Raw genomic sequence first — 15,681 nt, forward strand, 5'->3', positions numbered from 1 at the left:
TCCACTTCGAGTTATTTCTGCCATTTCTTCACCAGATCCTTGACTTCGACCTCGTAATTCATCAATAATCTGCATTAAAGACATGTTAGACTACATGACATCATAAATAAGTCAACTCACTCCATAAGCATAAATATAATCAGAAGATCATACGATAAGCTAATAGAATGGTTGATTTGACTAGGTTAAGAGGTAAAATGAGCCCATATATTTACCAATTTATGAGGCTCATCAGTAGACATGCTCAACCATCATAATAATAGACGAACATGGTTGACGGTGTTGAATGTCATTACACATCAACCATTTGAAATATGGTCAGGCATGGTTGGCCATGGATGCGCATGTTATGGTTAACCATCATTCATAGGGGTTGATCATGGTTGTCCATGGTCAACCACGATGACTATGGTTGACCATATTATCTATGGTACAACATGTTCGACCATGCTGAACAAAGTTTCCCATGGTCAACCTTATTTCACCATAAGTGATCATGTAAAATATGGTTGACCATTTTTGTACATGTGTTGGTCATGATAATCATGGTGGAACATTGTCAGCCATGTCCAACAATGGTTATGAACATGGTAAGCCATGGTCAACCATCGTAATAATTTGTAACCATTGTTATCAATGTGGTTAACCATTGTCAACCATGGTAACTCTGGAAACCTATGGTTGACCATAATGTTCCATAGGGATTTTTTTCCCATGGTGGGAGTCACACCACCACATTTCTCAAACCCTAGCTACAAGGAGACTCTTGGAGAAACATTTCCCCATGTCCCCCTTTAGGTGAAACTTTTGGAAACATTTCCCTGGTGTGAGGAATGTGTTTCCCTAAAAGGTGGATGCTTGGGTGCTCCCCTAAATTTATTTTTTCTATTGACACTTTAAGATAGAAATTTGAATAAGGGGTGGAGCTTTGAGGAGTCTACGACCTTGGTTATTAATTGTAATATTAATTTATTAAAGTAAAAGTAACTTGGAGTGTGAAATGATGACTTTGAATGTAATGAGTTGTTATTTTTTTCCTCTTATCAATATTATTACGTTTTTTTATAATTTGAGAGATGAGATTCATTTTTTCAGGAATCCAATGCTCCCCCATACCCCTTAAATTCTACTAAATTGAAGGTTGCTTTGAGACATCCCCCTTATGCATGTCCCCCAACCCGTGCTTAGCTATTTTGGAAAAATGGTAGAATATAGGTTGACCATAGTTGAGTATGGTAAACTATCAAATATTGTTGGTTCCCATGAAATATTACAAAGTTTTATTTCGGCGAGCACATGCTTGACTTTGGCTGCCCACAACTATACATATTTAACTATGTAGACTAGGTTTTTACAATGTTGACAATAGATGACCATGGTTAACCATGATTTAACCATGGTCAAATTTAACTTCCTTTAGAGAAATTTGATGTCTAAAATTATCATCATAAGGAATATTATAAAATAATGGTGGAAATAGTAACATAAAATTATATTACATCTTAAAATTTTAGAGGGAAAAAGGGAAATACTACTTTTTCAACTCATATTTTCAATTATCTCTGCATGGTTCTACTCAAATTTTTAGTGGGAGTGCTTATTGGATGAAAAATTTAATTTCTCATCCAAGGAATACCCATGTGACATACATTTGTTGGTCCCTTCTACACGAAAACATGAGAAATACAAGAAAAAACGTTACTGGAATAATGTTCTTCATTTATTTCTCATTTTTTCATGTGGCAATCATGTTTTTTCATGTATTTCTCATTTTTCATGTAGAAGGGTCCATCGAAAGTATGACACATGGGTACTCCTTGGATTAGAAATTAAATTTTTTATCCAACAAGTTCTCCTGCTTGAAATTTCAGTAGAACCCTAGGGTGATAAGTTGAAAATATGACTTGAAAAAATAGTTTTTGTTTTTTTAATATTCTTATTTTTTACACCAAAAGTGGTGAATCATCCCCCATGGTTGAGATCATCATCTTGAATCCTTTTGGTTCTTATCATTTTTTTTGGCTGTACATTTTTGTTTTGAGACCCATTTTTTACCTTAAAATTTCTCTAATGCCATGGTTAGCTAGTTGTGTGCCATGGTTTGACTAGAGCTCACCATGGTTGAGCACATTGAATAATGTCAACCACGGATGACCAAATTTTATCATGTTGACCATTCTAACAATGGTGGGCCACATTTAACTATAATTGACTATGAAAGGTTATGATTGGCCATTGTTGACAAGGTTGGTTGTGGTAGACCATGGATAACCATAGTTGTTTGGGCATGGGGACCATGAATGATCATATTTCTACGCATTAATGAACAATATTTACAAAAAGAGCATAGAAACTAGTAAAATGTATTTTTTTCTCTTCATAACCCAATTAGCAAATTAGATAATAATTTCTTTCATACATCTTCACTTTCTTTGAAAATCAAGGTCATAATCATCAACATCAAAGTAGATACAATTTTAATGTGATTCTCATTGATAGTAGCAAAGAAATGTTGAAGCATTTCAAATATGAGATCCAATATTACAATGCATACGTAGACTCTAGCAACAATTTGTGAAGTTCTTACTCTCCTTCCAAACTAGGGATTGTTCAAGTGATCTAACCTCTAAAAGACTTTGATAATAAATTGGAATATTTTTTGTTATGTCCCTATAATACTAGTAATTCCCCCATTACTATTTTCATTCTATCCCTTATTACTATTATTTTTCCCCTATTGTCCCCATATTGTGATTATTTTGCCCCATAGAAGACCACTATTGTTATTGTTGTGGCTTTATATTATTATTGTTATGTCGGCTTTGATTATATTGTGACCCCTTAGAATCCTATATATAGAAAGGAGGTTTTTTCATTTGTCTCATCTAAGAATTGTTCATTTGTGTAATTTAAAGGAGGTTTCCCCCTCTAAGAGGCTAATTTTGAAGTCATTGATCTATCTTTTCTATCATTTTGTGAGAGCGAAATTTGTTGCACTTGGACTCATAATTTTGATATATCATGTTGAATTTCTTCCTCTTCTTCATGTGTCATGCTAGATATTTTAGGTTTCTTACTAGGTGTTTCCATTTTCTTTCTTGGGGCATCAATTAATGATAATTATTATTCACTATGTCCTTTAAATTCCTTCAAATTAATTTTTAAAACCAAACTTATGTGAAATTTTAAAAATCTACACACCTTTTTTCACTTTGTAGGAGCTCGATATTGAATCTTATGTATCTCTGAAATTTCGGATCTCCAAGGTCTGATACTGCGAACTGTGGTAGCACTCTGAGTCCTCTTTCTAATGCCACCAGTCTGATCAAAATTGAATACTCCAAGAAAGTGTTATGCAAAATCTCCCAAGATGACTTGATTATACATGTTTTTAATGTAGAGAACTTGTACGAAGTGTTGTGTGTCACTATTTCAACTTTCAGACCTGAAAATGATGCATAGAACACTACAGTCTATCCTATTTTTGTAACTTCTTATGAAATTTCAATATGGTACTTAGAGAGAAAGTTATGATAATTTTCCCAAGGTCACCTGTTTGAGATGTAATTTGAGAGCCTGCAAAAACCGTAACTTCCTTGTATCATATATCCAAAAATATAGTGAGACAAGACCTGAAATTTAGACCCGAGGATCATCCATATTTTGGCTAAAACGTGTTTTTTTATTAACATCTGAAATGTCTTAGAAAATAAGTTATAGCGAAAATTCCACGATGACCTGTTTTGGAGCAATGAAACCCTGGAATCAAAAGCTGTGATACCAAATGTTATGAAACCAGTTCACAAAAAGATAGAAAAGATAGATCAAATAGTTCAAATTAGCCTCTTTGAGGGGGTGATTGAAGATTGAAGCCATTTTGAAAATAACATTTAGAACTCATGAGGGTGATTATGATTTTTTGGTCATGCCTTTTGGCCTTACCAATGCACCTTCTACATTTCAAGGTTTGATGAATTCCATTTTCAAACCCTTCCTTAGAATATTTGTGTTAGTATTTTTTGATGATATACTAATCTATATTATGTCTTGGAAGGATCATGTTCAACATGTTGACATGGTGCTCAAACTATTGGAGGAGAAACAATTATATGCAAAAAGCTCCAAATGTTTCTTTGTAGTACAAGAGGTGGAATATCCGGGTCATATTATATCTCATGAAGGTGTTAAGGTAGACCCTAGAAAAATTAAAGCCATTAAGGAATGGAAAATCCCCACATCCATAAATCATCTGCGAGGATTTCTAGGGTTGATAGGGTATTATTGCAAGTTTGCTAAGAATTATGGCGGAATAGTAGCACCTCTAACAACATTATTGAAGAAAGATGCATTTTCATGGACTCTAGAAGCAACAAAGGCCTTTGAACATCTTAAAGAGGCAATGTGCCAAGCACCAGTATTAGCTATGCCAGACTTCACAAAAGCCTTTATTGTGGAATGTGATGCATTAGGAAATGGAATTGATGTTGCTTTAATGCAAGAAGAAAGACCCATTTCTTTTGAAAGTTGTCCAATCAAAGGAAAGTATTTACACAAAGATATTTATGAGAAGGAAATGTTGGAAATACTACATGCACTTAATAAATGGCGGCCCTACCTAATGGGAAGACACTTCAAGATCAAAACAGATCATGATATTCTTAAATAATTTTTAGAACAAATATTAGCTTCAGAATAGCAACAAAAATGGGTCATAAAGACATTGGGTTATGACTTTGAAATCATCTACAAAAGAGGGGAGGAAAATGTTGTGGCATATGCACTCTCAAGAAAGGACGAGGATTTGGAAGCATTGCTTTGCGCCATTTCTATTATCCAACCAGATTGGATAAATGAAGCAAGGGATAAATAAAAGAATGGTGAAGAAGTGTGGGAACCCATCTAAAGGTTACAACAAGACCCCAATACACTTGATACATTTAGCTAGAAAAATGATTCATTATGGGACAAAGATCGCTTATACCTAGGTAAGAATTCCCAACTCAAACAAAATATTCTTATGGAATTGCACACTTATCCCTTAGGAGGGCAATCAGGATTTTTAAAAACCTACCACAAGGTTAAGAAGGAATTTTTTGGGATGGCCTTAAATCAGATATTCAAAATTTTATGGTGGAATGTTTGGATTCCCAACAAAATAAAGTTGAAACAATTAATACCCCATGTTTATTACAACCTTTATCCATTCCAATTCAACATTGGGAGGTGGTTTCAATGGATTTCAAAATAGGTTTACCCAAGTTTGAAGGAAAGAGCGTCATCATGGTGGTAGTTGATAGACTTACCAATTATGCACACTTTTTTGCATTATCTCATCCATTTAAATCTAGTACAGTTGCTATTATATTTATGGAAACAATTCAAAAGATTGATGGAAACCCAAAGATTATTATAAGTGACAGAGATCCCATTTTAACTGGAAATTTTTGGATATAATTATTTTCTTTTCTTGGTACTTAGTTACCTAATAGCTCACCTTATCATCCTCAATCTAATGGGAAAACTGAGATAGTAAACAAATGTTTGGAAGGATATCTCCATTGCTTTGTCTGTAATAAACAGAAACAATGGGTGAAATGGTTGCCTCTGGCTAAATGGTGTTATAACACTTCCTTCCATACTACATCAAAAATGAGTCACCACATTTATGGCACTTTATGGATATCATCCACCATCCATCACATCATATTTAAGAGAAATTTATAAGGTTTAAGCAATGGAAGATCACATCGAACATCAACAAAATTTTCTCCAACTCTTAAAGGATAACCTCACTTTGGTGAAGAAAAGAATGAAACAACAAGAAGATCAACATCACAGTGAAAGAAGTTTTGATGTAGGTGACTGGGTATTCCTACGGATACAACCATATAAACAAATGTCCCTCAAGCAAGCTAATAAGTAAAATAAATTATCACCAAAGTATTATGTTCCATACAAGGTGTTGCAAAAGATTTGTACTATGACATACAAATTGGAGCTTCCTGTAGCTTCCCAAGTGCACGCAGTTTTCCATGTTTCATGCTTAAGGAAATTTATAGGTGACAAGCTCCCGGTTCAAACAATATTTCCAGAACTTGACGAGGAAGGAAAAATCATATTGGAACCTAAAGAAATAATAGAAATAAGAACTCGACAGTTATGAAATCGATCAATTTTGGAGTATCTCATCAAGTGGATGAACATACCTATTGAAGATTCCACATGGGAGTCTGAGAATTTTATACAAAAGCATCCAGAACTACTCAACTGTTGAGGACAACACTTTATTGAAGTAGAGGGGCATGTTATGTCCCTATAATACTAGTGATTCCCCCATTACTATTGACATTGTAGCCCTTATTGTTATTATTTTTCCCTTATTGTCCCCATATTGTTATTGTTGTGCCTTATATTGTTATTGTTATGTCGGATTTTATTATATTATTACCCCTTAGAATCCTATATATATAAAGGAGATTTTGTCATTTGTACCATCCAATAATTGTTCATTTGTGTAAAAGGAGGTTTCCCCCTCAAAGAGGATGATTTTGAAGTTGTTGATATATATTTTCTATCTTTTTGTGAGTTGGTTTTATAACATTTTCTATTTAAATCATCATCATATGATTCTTCGGCATTATTATTATATATATTTCACTAATGAAACTTACAAGTATGTGCTTGACATGTTGGCCATGGTACCTTAGCAATTGTGGGTTTATTAATGCACCCATTGATGGATGCAATGCATTTAGCATTGGCTCAAAACGTGGGGGGTTTAGAACCCCCTTGTAGCAACATACGTATTATAAGTATTAAATGTTAATACAGTGTTGCTCCATAAGTTCCTCACAGGATTGAATATATTATATGTATAGTTAGAACTATGGATTTCAAAGAGTCAAAAACCAATTTAAAAGAATACACCTAATATGTGCTTTAATGTGTGCAGGAAATTCACGACTCAAAAAAAAGTGATTTCTAAATATGGTATATAACACATAACCATAAATAAAGTATGACTTGCATTGTTAAATGGTCCAATTATGGAAATGCTTACACGTTTGATGACTTTGGATCTAAAACCAAATGTTTTCTCTTTCCTATCTGTAAGAGGAGGACCAATGGATAAAATAGGGAAAAACATAAAGGAACCAATTCATAATTGTTTGATGATACACATATCTATTTACCGTGCCTATTTATGTTGTACATATTTTACAGAACAAAACAAGCCCAACCAAACCCAACACTAGTTTTGAATAACCCCTATCAAAATAATTGTAGTATTACTATAAAAAATATTGAATTAATTTTTGGCTATAGGAGGTATTATGGAGATTCTAAAGGATGAGATTTTAGAAACTATGAGATGCTTTACATCTCAGTTTCCTTGTTTTTCTTGATTTTCTGATTTGATATCCTAAAATATTTGCAATAATCCATCAAAGAGACGAGTTCACAACTACTCTACAGAAGCCATGCTTGGTAGAAAATTAGGTCTTCTCCTTGGAATTGTACAAGAAGAAAGATCTTCCTGATTATCGAAAATAAATATTTCAAGAATTAAGTAAAGAACATGAAATTTCACTTTCACTACCAACTTTGATTAAAAGTTCGAAATGAAAATAAGTGATCTCACCATGCATTCATCTTGTAGAATCCTCAAGCTCCTTGTCGGAAACACTGATTCGTTCATCAAAGACTCCCATGACTTTGTGAATCTCATTAAGAATGAGAAAATAGAGCGTGATGAAATCCTTGTTAGCTTTGACGTAGTGTCCTTATTCACCAGATTCCTCTTGAAAAAGCCATTCAGCTTATAAAAGAGGTTACTGATCCAGGGACTGCAAGATTGGCCTAAATATGCTTGCGATCAATAGTTTTCACCTTCCAAGGAACATATTATGAGCAGACATCTGGAGTGGCAATGGGATCCCCCCTTTCGCCAATCGTAGCCAACTTATACATGGAATATTTTGAAAAGAAGGCCCTGGAATCTTACCCTTTGAAACCAGCATGGTGGAAGCGATTCGTCGATGATACTAATATAAAATGGACACATGGTAAAGCAGAGTTTGACGAGTTTTTTATTCACCTAAATTCCATCTCCTCAGAAATAAAATTTACTATGGAGCTTGAAGAAAACATGAGCATTCCTTTTTTAGACATCCTCATCATGAGAAAAGAGGATGGCTCCATAGGGCACAAATTCTTCAGGAAGTCAACCCATACAGAAAACTACCTCCACGCTGATTCCCAATATCATCCAGCCCAGAATCTTGGTGTTCTAAACACTCTTTCTATCAGGGCCCTTTGAATTTCTGACGCTGATCATCTGGATGAAGAAAAGAAGCATTTAGTCTCAACCTTTAAAGGTATAGGCTACAAAGAAATTGAGATTAAAAGAGCAATTCAAAAAGCCAAGAAAAGGATGTTATCTCATGAACCTAAGGCCCGATATGAACCTGAAGGTGGTAGGGTTTTTCTACCTTACAAGCATGGAGTTACAGATAAGATTGCAAAAATCCTAAGAAGGAAAAACATAAGCACACAATTCTCATCCCCTGGAACGATTAGGCAAGGTATGAGATCTGTCAAGGATAATATTGATAGACATCAACTTAAAGGGGTCTATAAAATTGATTGCTCATGTGGGAAAAGCTACATTGGTGAAACAGGTCGCTCCCTGCAGACTAGACTTAAGGAACATGGAGTTGATATTAAGAATGAAAGATCTCGTACTTCTGCCCTGGCAGAACAATCGTAAAAAACTAAGCACCTTGTCTGCTTGGAAAGCGCCTCTATTATCGCTAAGGAAGAGCAAGAGCATAGGCGAAAGATCGGAGAAGCTCTTGAGATTATCAAACACCCACATAATCTCAATAGAGACAATGGTATGGAGATTAGTGGAAGTTGGCTTCCCCTAATTAGAAAAATTAACCCGCTATCAGTATAATAATAATAATAATAATAATAATAATTCACAATTAAACATTTACAATATTAATTAATTAATCAATTTATTAATTACCCATATTAATTACTTCGTTTCTTAATATTGAAAATATCTATTTTAATATAATAATTATTATTAATAATATTTATACTTTTAAATAATAATAATAATTTTAACCAATTTTAATATTATCCCCTTACTCTTATAATTCTTCTCCCAAACTATCAAATTTATATTGATAATAATTCTAATTAAAAATAACATTGTACTAACAGATTTATTATATATAAAGAATAAATACTAAATACTGAATACAATATGCTAGGATTAATATTTTCAATATTATTCTTAATACAATATTCTAGGATTAACTTAATAAATTCCAATTATGTTCATTATTAATATTATTAATTCTAATTATTATTAATTATTATAATACTAATTATTATTATTATTATTATTATTAGTATATTAATAATAATAATTATTAATAAAATTAATATTAATAATAACTATCATATTAAAAAAAAATTAATTACTTAAAAAAAAATTAAATTAATTAATTAAATTAATCAGAGACAACCGACTTCTCATCAAAAATTAATTTTCAAAATGGAGAGCCGACATTCATCTCTTTTTCTCTCCTCATTACTATTTAAACCCTCAAATAAGCTCTTCTTCTATCAAGCATTCAAGTTGTCCTGATGATGGATCCCTGTTGGGATTTGAAACATTGGCAGAAAATGGTTCTTACTGTGGATTCTCTGGTGACTAAGTCGAAAATTATTCTTCTTGGTTGGTTCTCTCTACTACATTTCCATAATGACTCCTCTATAGCTCTATAAATTCAACAATGGTGGGGGTTTACTATGCAGTGTATATTTATGCATACATCATCGTCATGTTTTAATAAACTTGAATCATATGTATGATAATTTAGATGTGCACCAATGTATAGGTGGTGTTGAATTAGATAAATTTGAATCTAAGGTGTAAGAAGTTATTGTCAATGGATGACAACAAGTTTCCATTTCGAGTATGAACAAATTCAATGGTGGAAGTTGTAGCTTGCATAAAGCTATCCACAAGAAGCTGGTTTTCCTTGGAATCACTCCTACAAGAGATAAAGTAAGTAAAATTATTTGTGTAAAAGAATCGATAAGTATGTTGCAAGAATCCTCAAGCCCCTTGTCGGAAACACTGATTCGTTCATCAAAGACTCCCATGACTTTGTGAATCTCATTAAGAATGAGAAAATAGAGCGTGATGACATCCTTGTTATCTTTGACATAGTGTCCTTATTCACCAAGATTCCTCTTGAAGAAGCCATTCAGGTTATAAAAGAGGTTACTGATCCAGGGACTGCAAGGTTGGCTGAAATCTACTTGCGATCAACAGTTTTCACCTTCCAGGGAACATATTATGAGCAGACATCTGGAGTGGCAATGGGATCCCCCCTTTCGCCAATCGTGGCCAACTTATACATGGAATATTTTGAAAAGAAGGCCCTGGAATCTTACCCTTTGAAACCAGCATGGTGGAAGCGATTCGTCGATGATACTAATATAAAATGGACACATGGTAAAGCAGAGCTTGAAAAGTTTTTTATTCACCTAAACTCCATCTCCTCAGAAATAAAATTCACTATGGATCTTGAAGAAAACATGAGCATTCCTTTTTTATAGATCCTCATCATGAGAAAAGAGGATGGCTCCATAGGGCAAAAAGTGTTCAGGAAGTCAACCCATACAGAAAATTACCTCCACGCTAATTCCCACCATCATCCAGCCAAGAAACTTGGTGTTCTAAACACTCTTGTTATCAGGGCCCTTCGAATTTCTGACGTTGATCATCTGGATGATGAAAAGAAGCATTTAGTCTCAACCTTTAAAGGTATATGCTATAAAGAAATTGAGATTAAAAGAGAAATTCAAAAAGCCGAGAAAAGGATGTTATCTCATGAACCTAATGCCCGAGATAAACCTGAAGGTGGTAGGGTTTTTCTACCTTACATTCATGGAGTTACAGATAATATTGCGAAAATCCTAAGAAGGAAAAACATAAGCATGAAATTCTCAGCCCCTGGAACGATTAGGCAAGTTATGAGATATGTCAAGGATCATATTGATAGACATCAACTTAAAGGGGTCTATAAAATTGATTGCTCATGTGGGAAAAGCTACATTGGTGAAACAGGTCGCTCCCTACAGACCAGACTCAAGGAACATTGAGCTGATATTAAGAATGAAAAGTCTCGTACTTCCGCCCTGGCAGAACACTTGTCAAAAACTAAGCACCATGTCTGCTTGGAAAGCGCCTCTATTATTTCTAAGGAAGAGAAACAGCATAGGCGAAAGGTCAGAGAAGCTCTTGAGATTATGAAACACCCGCATAATCTCAAGAGAGACAATGGTATGGAGATTAGTGGAAGCTGGCTTCCCCTAATAAGAAAAATTAACCCGCTATCCGTATAATAATAATAATAATAATAATAATAATAATAATAATCACAACTAAGAATTTACGATATTAATTAATTAATCAATTTATTAATTACCCATATTAATTACTTTGTTTCTTAATATTGAAAATATCTATTTTAATATAATAATAATTATTATTAATATTTATACTTTTAAATAATAATAATAATTTTAACCAATTTTAATATTATCCCCTTACTCTTATAATTCTTCTCCCAAACTATCAAATTTATATTGATAATAATTCTAATTAAAAATACCATTGTTCTAACAGATTTATTATATATAAATAATAAATATTAAATACTGAATACAATATGCGAGGATTAATATTTTCAATATTATTCTTAATACAATATTTTGGGATGAATTTAATAAATTCCGATTATGTTCATTATTAATATTATTAATTCTAATTATTATTATTAATTATTAGACTAATAAATAATAATTATTAATAACATTAATATTTTCAATTAGCAATTATTTATTTATTAATTTCCTTACTAAGCTGAAACCTATTCTAAAAAAAAATAAATAAATAAAAATTGTACCAACATATATTATAATAAATATAAAAATTAATACAATATACCAAGATTAATATTTTCAACATTAATTATGGTCATTATAATTATTATTACTAATTACTCTATAATAATAATAATTAATGATAATAATAATTATTATTTCAATTAATATTAATAATAATAAATATTAATTCAACCATTTATAAAATTAAATATTAATTCAATTTTCTAGATTAATATCTTTAACATTAACTATGATCAATATAATATCATTAATTATTATAATACTAATTATTATTATTATTAATTGGTATATTAACAATAATAATTATTAATAAAATTAATATTAATAATAACTATCATATTAAAAAATAATAATTAATTAAATTAAAAAAAAATAATTAAATTAATTAATTAAATTAATCAGAGACGACCGACTTCTCATCAGAAAATTATTTTTCAAAAATGGAGAGCCGACATTCATCTCTTTTTCTCTCCTCATTCCTATTTAAACCCTCAAATAAGCTCTTCTTCTATCAAGCATTCAAGTTGTCCTGATGATGGATCCCGGTTGGGATTTGAAACGTTGGCAGAAAATGGTTCTTACTATGGATTCTCCGATGACTAAGTCGAAAATTATTCTTCTTGCTTGCTTCTCTCTACTACATTTCCATAATGACTCCTCTATATCTCTATAAATTCAATAATGGTGGGGGTTTACTATGCAGTGTATATTTATGCAGACATCATCGTCATGTTTCAGTAAACTTGAATCATATGTATGATAATTTAGATGTGCGCCAATGTATAGGTGGTGCTGAATTAGATAAATTTGAATCTAAGGTGTAAGAAGTTATTGTCAATGGATGACAACAAGTTGTCATTTCCAGTATGAACAAATTCAATGGTGGAAGTTGCAGCTCGCATAAAGCTATCCACAAGAAGTTGGTTTTCCTTGGAATCAATCCTACAAGAGATAAGGTAAGTAAAATTATTTATGTGTAAAAGACTTGTGCGGATGTGATACTTGAGGGATATATATATTTCATACTTGATCATAGAACCAATAACTTCAAGATTGGTCTTTCAAGTTTTTGTAGTGAAACTTGTGTACCTCTCCACCAAACTCCAATAGTAGTCACCTTCATAATATTATACAAGAAATTAGTAATGGGGATAAAAATGCAAAGAATCTTGGCTAAATTTAATTTCACTACAAGTCAGATGAAGAATTAACGTTTTTCATAAGAAAGTTCTTACCATTCCAAAAGAATTTTATTGAAAACATTTTCATGCATATTTTGCACTACAGATTGTACATAACTAAAGAAAATAAACCACTTACAACACAACCAAACTGAAAATTAAAAACATTATTAGGTACAAAAGGTTTTCTTTTGGTACCCAGATAACTTAGCAATATGGTTGGTGCAACTAATAGCACAATGATTCACTTGACCGTGTTAGGAATGACAACAATGACACAAACCAACATTGGTTCCTTTGTCAATACATCAACTGAGGCCATATGCAAGGCCATCTCCAAAAAGCAAGCATTGAATACCTTCATGTGCATATAGTCGTCTTTCAATCCTTTCCTTACAGCCATCCTTAAATGAGAATATTTCCTTGATATTTCTCCATTTAGATTCAATCACCTATCCTTTGACTTCTAGTTGAGAAGGAAGTAGGGGATAGTGAGTGATATTTATCTATCCATAACCATTTCCATATTCTATCGCACACGAGAGTGGAAAACTGGAATGAAAGTAGAACATTCATAATGCATACATATAACATGAATGATGAAATATCAATTGAAGGAAATTCATAAGGTTTCCTATGATTATATTGGTGAAGGGAAGTAAGCTAGCATTCCATCATTCCGTAAGAAATATAGTGATGAAATAACATAGGGAGAGAGTTGACTCTCTATCAAATAAATGAAATGAGTTGGGGTATGCATTCATTTAGGCACTCCGTGGCTAGGGATAGGGGATTTAGGATCCTCAACTTAGATAGACATCTATAGTTCATTTATGGTTTCCCTCTTGAACTGCAGAGGTGTGAGGATGATCTTAGTGATTGGAATATTTGAAAGTATAGAAATAAAATAGTAGTTGAAAACTCTTCCATTTTGCGCGTAATTGAGTTGATACAAAATGTTACAATTTTTCAGGGTTATATCCTTGGAAATAAACTCTCTGCCTAAGCATGTGTAGTGAAAGGACCATGTTGATTCAGCTAAGGCATAGGAGAAACACCAATTAAGTTTCCATTTTGAGTTTCTCACTAATATTGGGACAATGATAAGTGATAATTTGTGCTACAAAATCATGTATGTTTTCACATCAAGAAGGAAATGAATTGAGGCACTAGTTGGTGATATGATATTGTGTACCCCATGAGAAATACTTTGGGGATTTCTTCTATTGAGAGTGATGGTGGTAATAGTTGGCCATCTTGTACATAATGCTTTTTTTGACCATGGCTCCTAAAAATTATTAAAAGAGGATTAAACACCTTCAATCGTGCTTTGAAGTAGTATAAAGGAGTTAGACATGAACATATAAGGGAATATGCCTCTGCAATTGAAAAAATTCCTCCCACTAAAGAGTTGGTTCTTTTCTATGCTAGGGTATACCTAATCCATTTTCTTTCCACTTTCTTTTGTTCTTTTGAGAGCGACTGATTCCTTAGTTTGGAAATGTTGAGAACCTATCATCGGGAACTTAGACTACTCTACCATAGAGGTACATGAAACTTTGATATAAAAGTGTGACATACCTTTCACATAGAATGTTTAGTATATGATTTATAACAAAGAGTTGAATCTATTTATTTATCTTTAAATGTTTTTACAAAAAGAAAACCAATATTTTCCACCCACGAGGTTACTTTGTTTCCTTCTACCTTAAAGAAATATGTTCAGTCAAATCCACATAAGAAAACACTTTGGTATTATCATAGATGGTGACATTATATTTTGGTTGTGGCTTACTAGTTTTGATAGAGTGTCGCTGTGTAAAGGGTTGAGGTTCAAATCAACTAGTGTAGATAATGGTTTCAGAGAAAAACAAAGAGATCTCAGACACTAATGGAAACTAACCTAGTTTAAGATTCAACACCCAATTAATATGGGGAAAGATTGAATTTGTAAATTTTGACAACTTTTTGTTTGACTGCATCAAAAATGGTGTTAACATGTAGTGATTTCTTAACTACATGAAGAAATGGAGGTTAAGGATGATGACTCTCATTATACTCCGTAATATTAGTGGCACCATCAAGCCTTCTCGTTAAGATTTTCTTATGGAATTTGTTCTTATATAGAAAATGTATAATATTTGTCCACCATTTCAGAGACTATCTATTCTCATGAGGCATCATTAAACTATTCAGAATGAAACTTCTTCTTGGTCTCCTTAGTGTGAAAGAAACCACATTGCTAACAACTATTTCTAGAAAGCGTGATCATGATCTCACAGTAAGTTTAGGATCTATTGAAATAAGACAATATTATGAGAAATGTAATCCAAATAATTTGAGAAGGAAACTTTACACAACAATTAACAGAACTCATTCTCCACCTAGAAATATTTAGGAAAGAATACTTATAGGTTAAATATGCATTTAGGGAAAATAACTCATTAGGAGTGATTTTCCTCCTACTACATAGCCATGGGCACCAACACATCTAGGTACCACT

Source organism: Pinus tabuliformis, chromosome 8 (assembly GCF_031772625.1).
Source record: "Pinus tabuliformis cultivar Carrire ecotype Pingquan chromosome 8, CPIR1, whole genome shotgun sequence".
Classification (NCBI taxonomy): Eukaryota; Viridiplantae; Streptophyta; class Pinopsida; order Pinales; family Pinaceae; genus Pinus; species Pinus tabuliformis.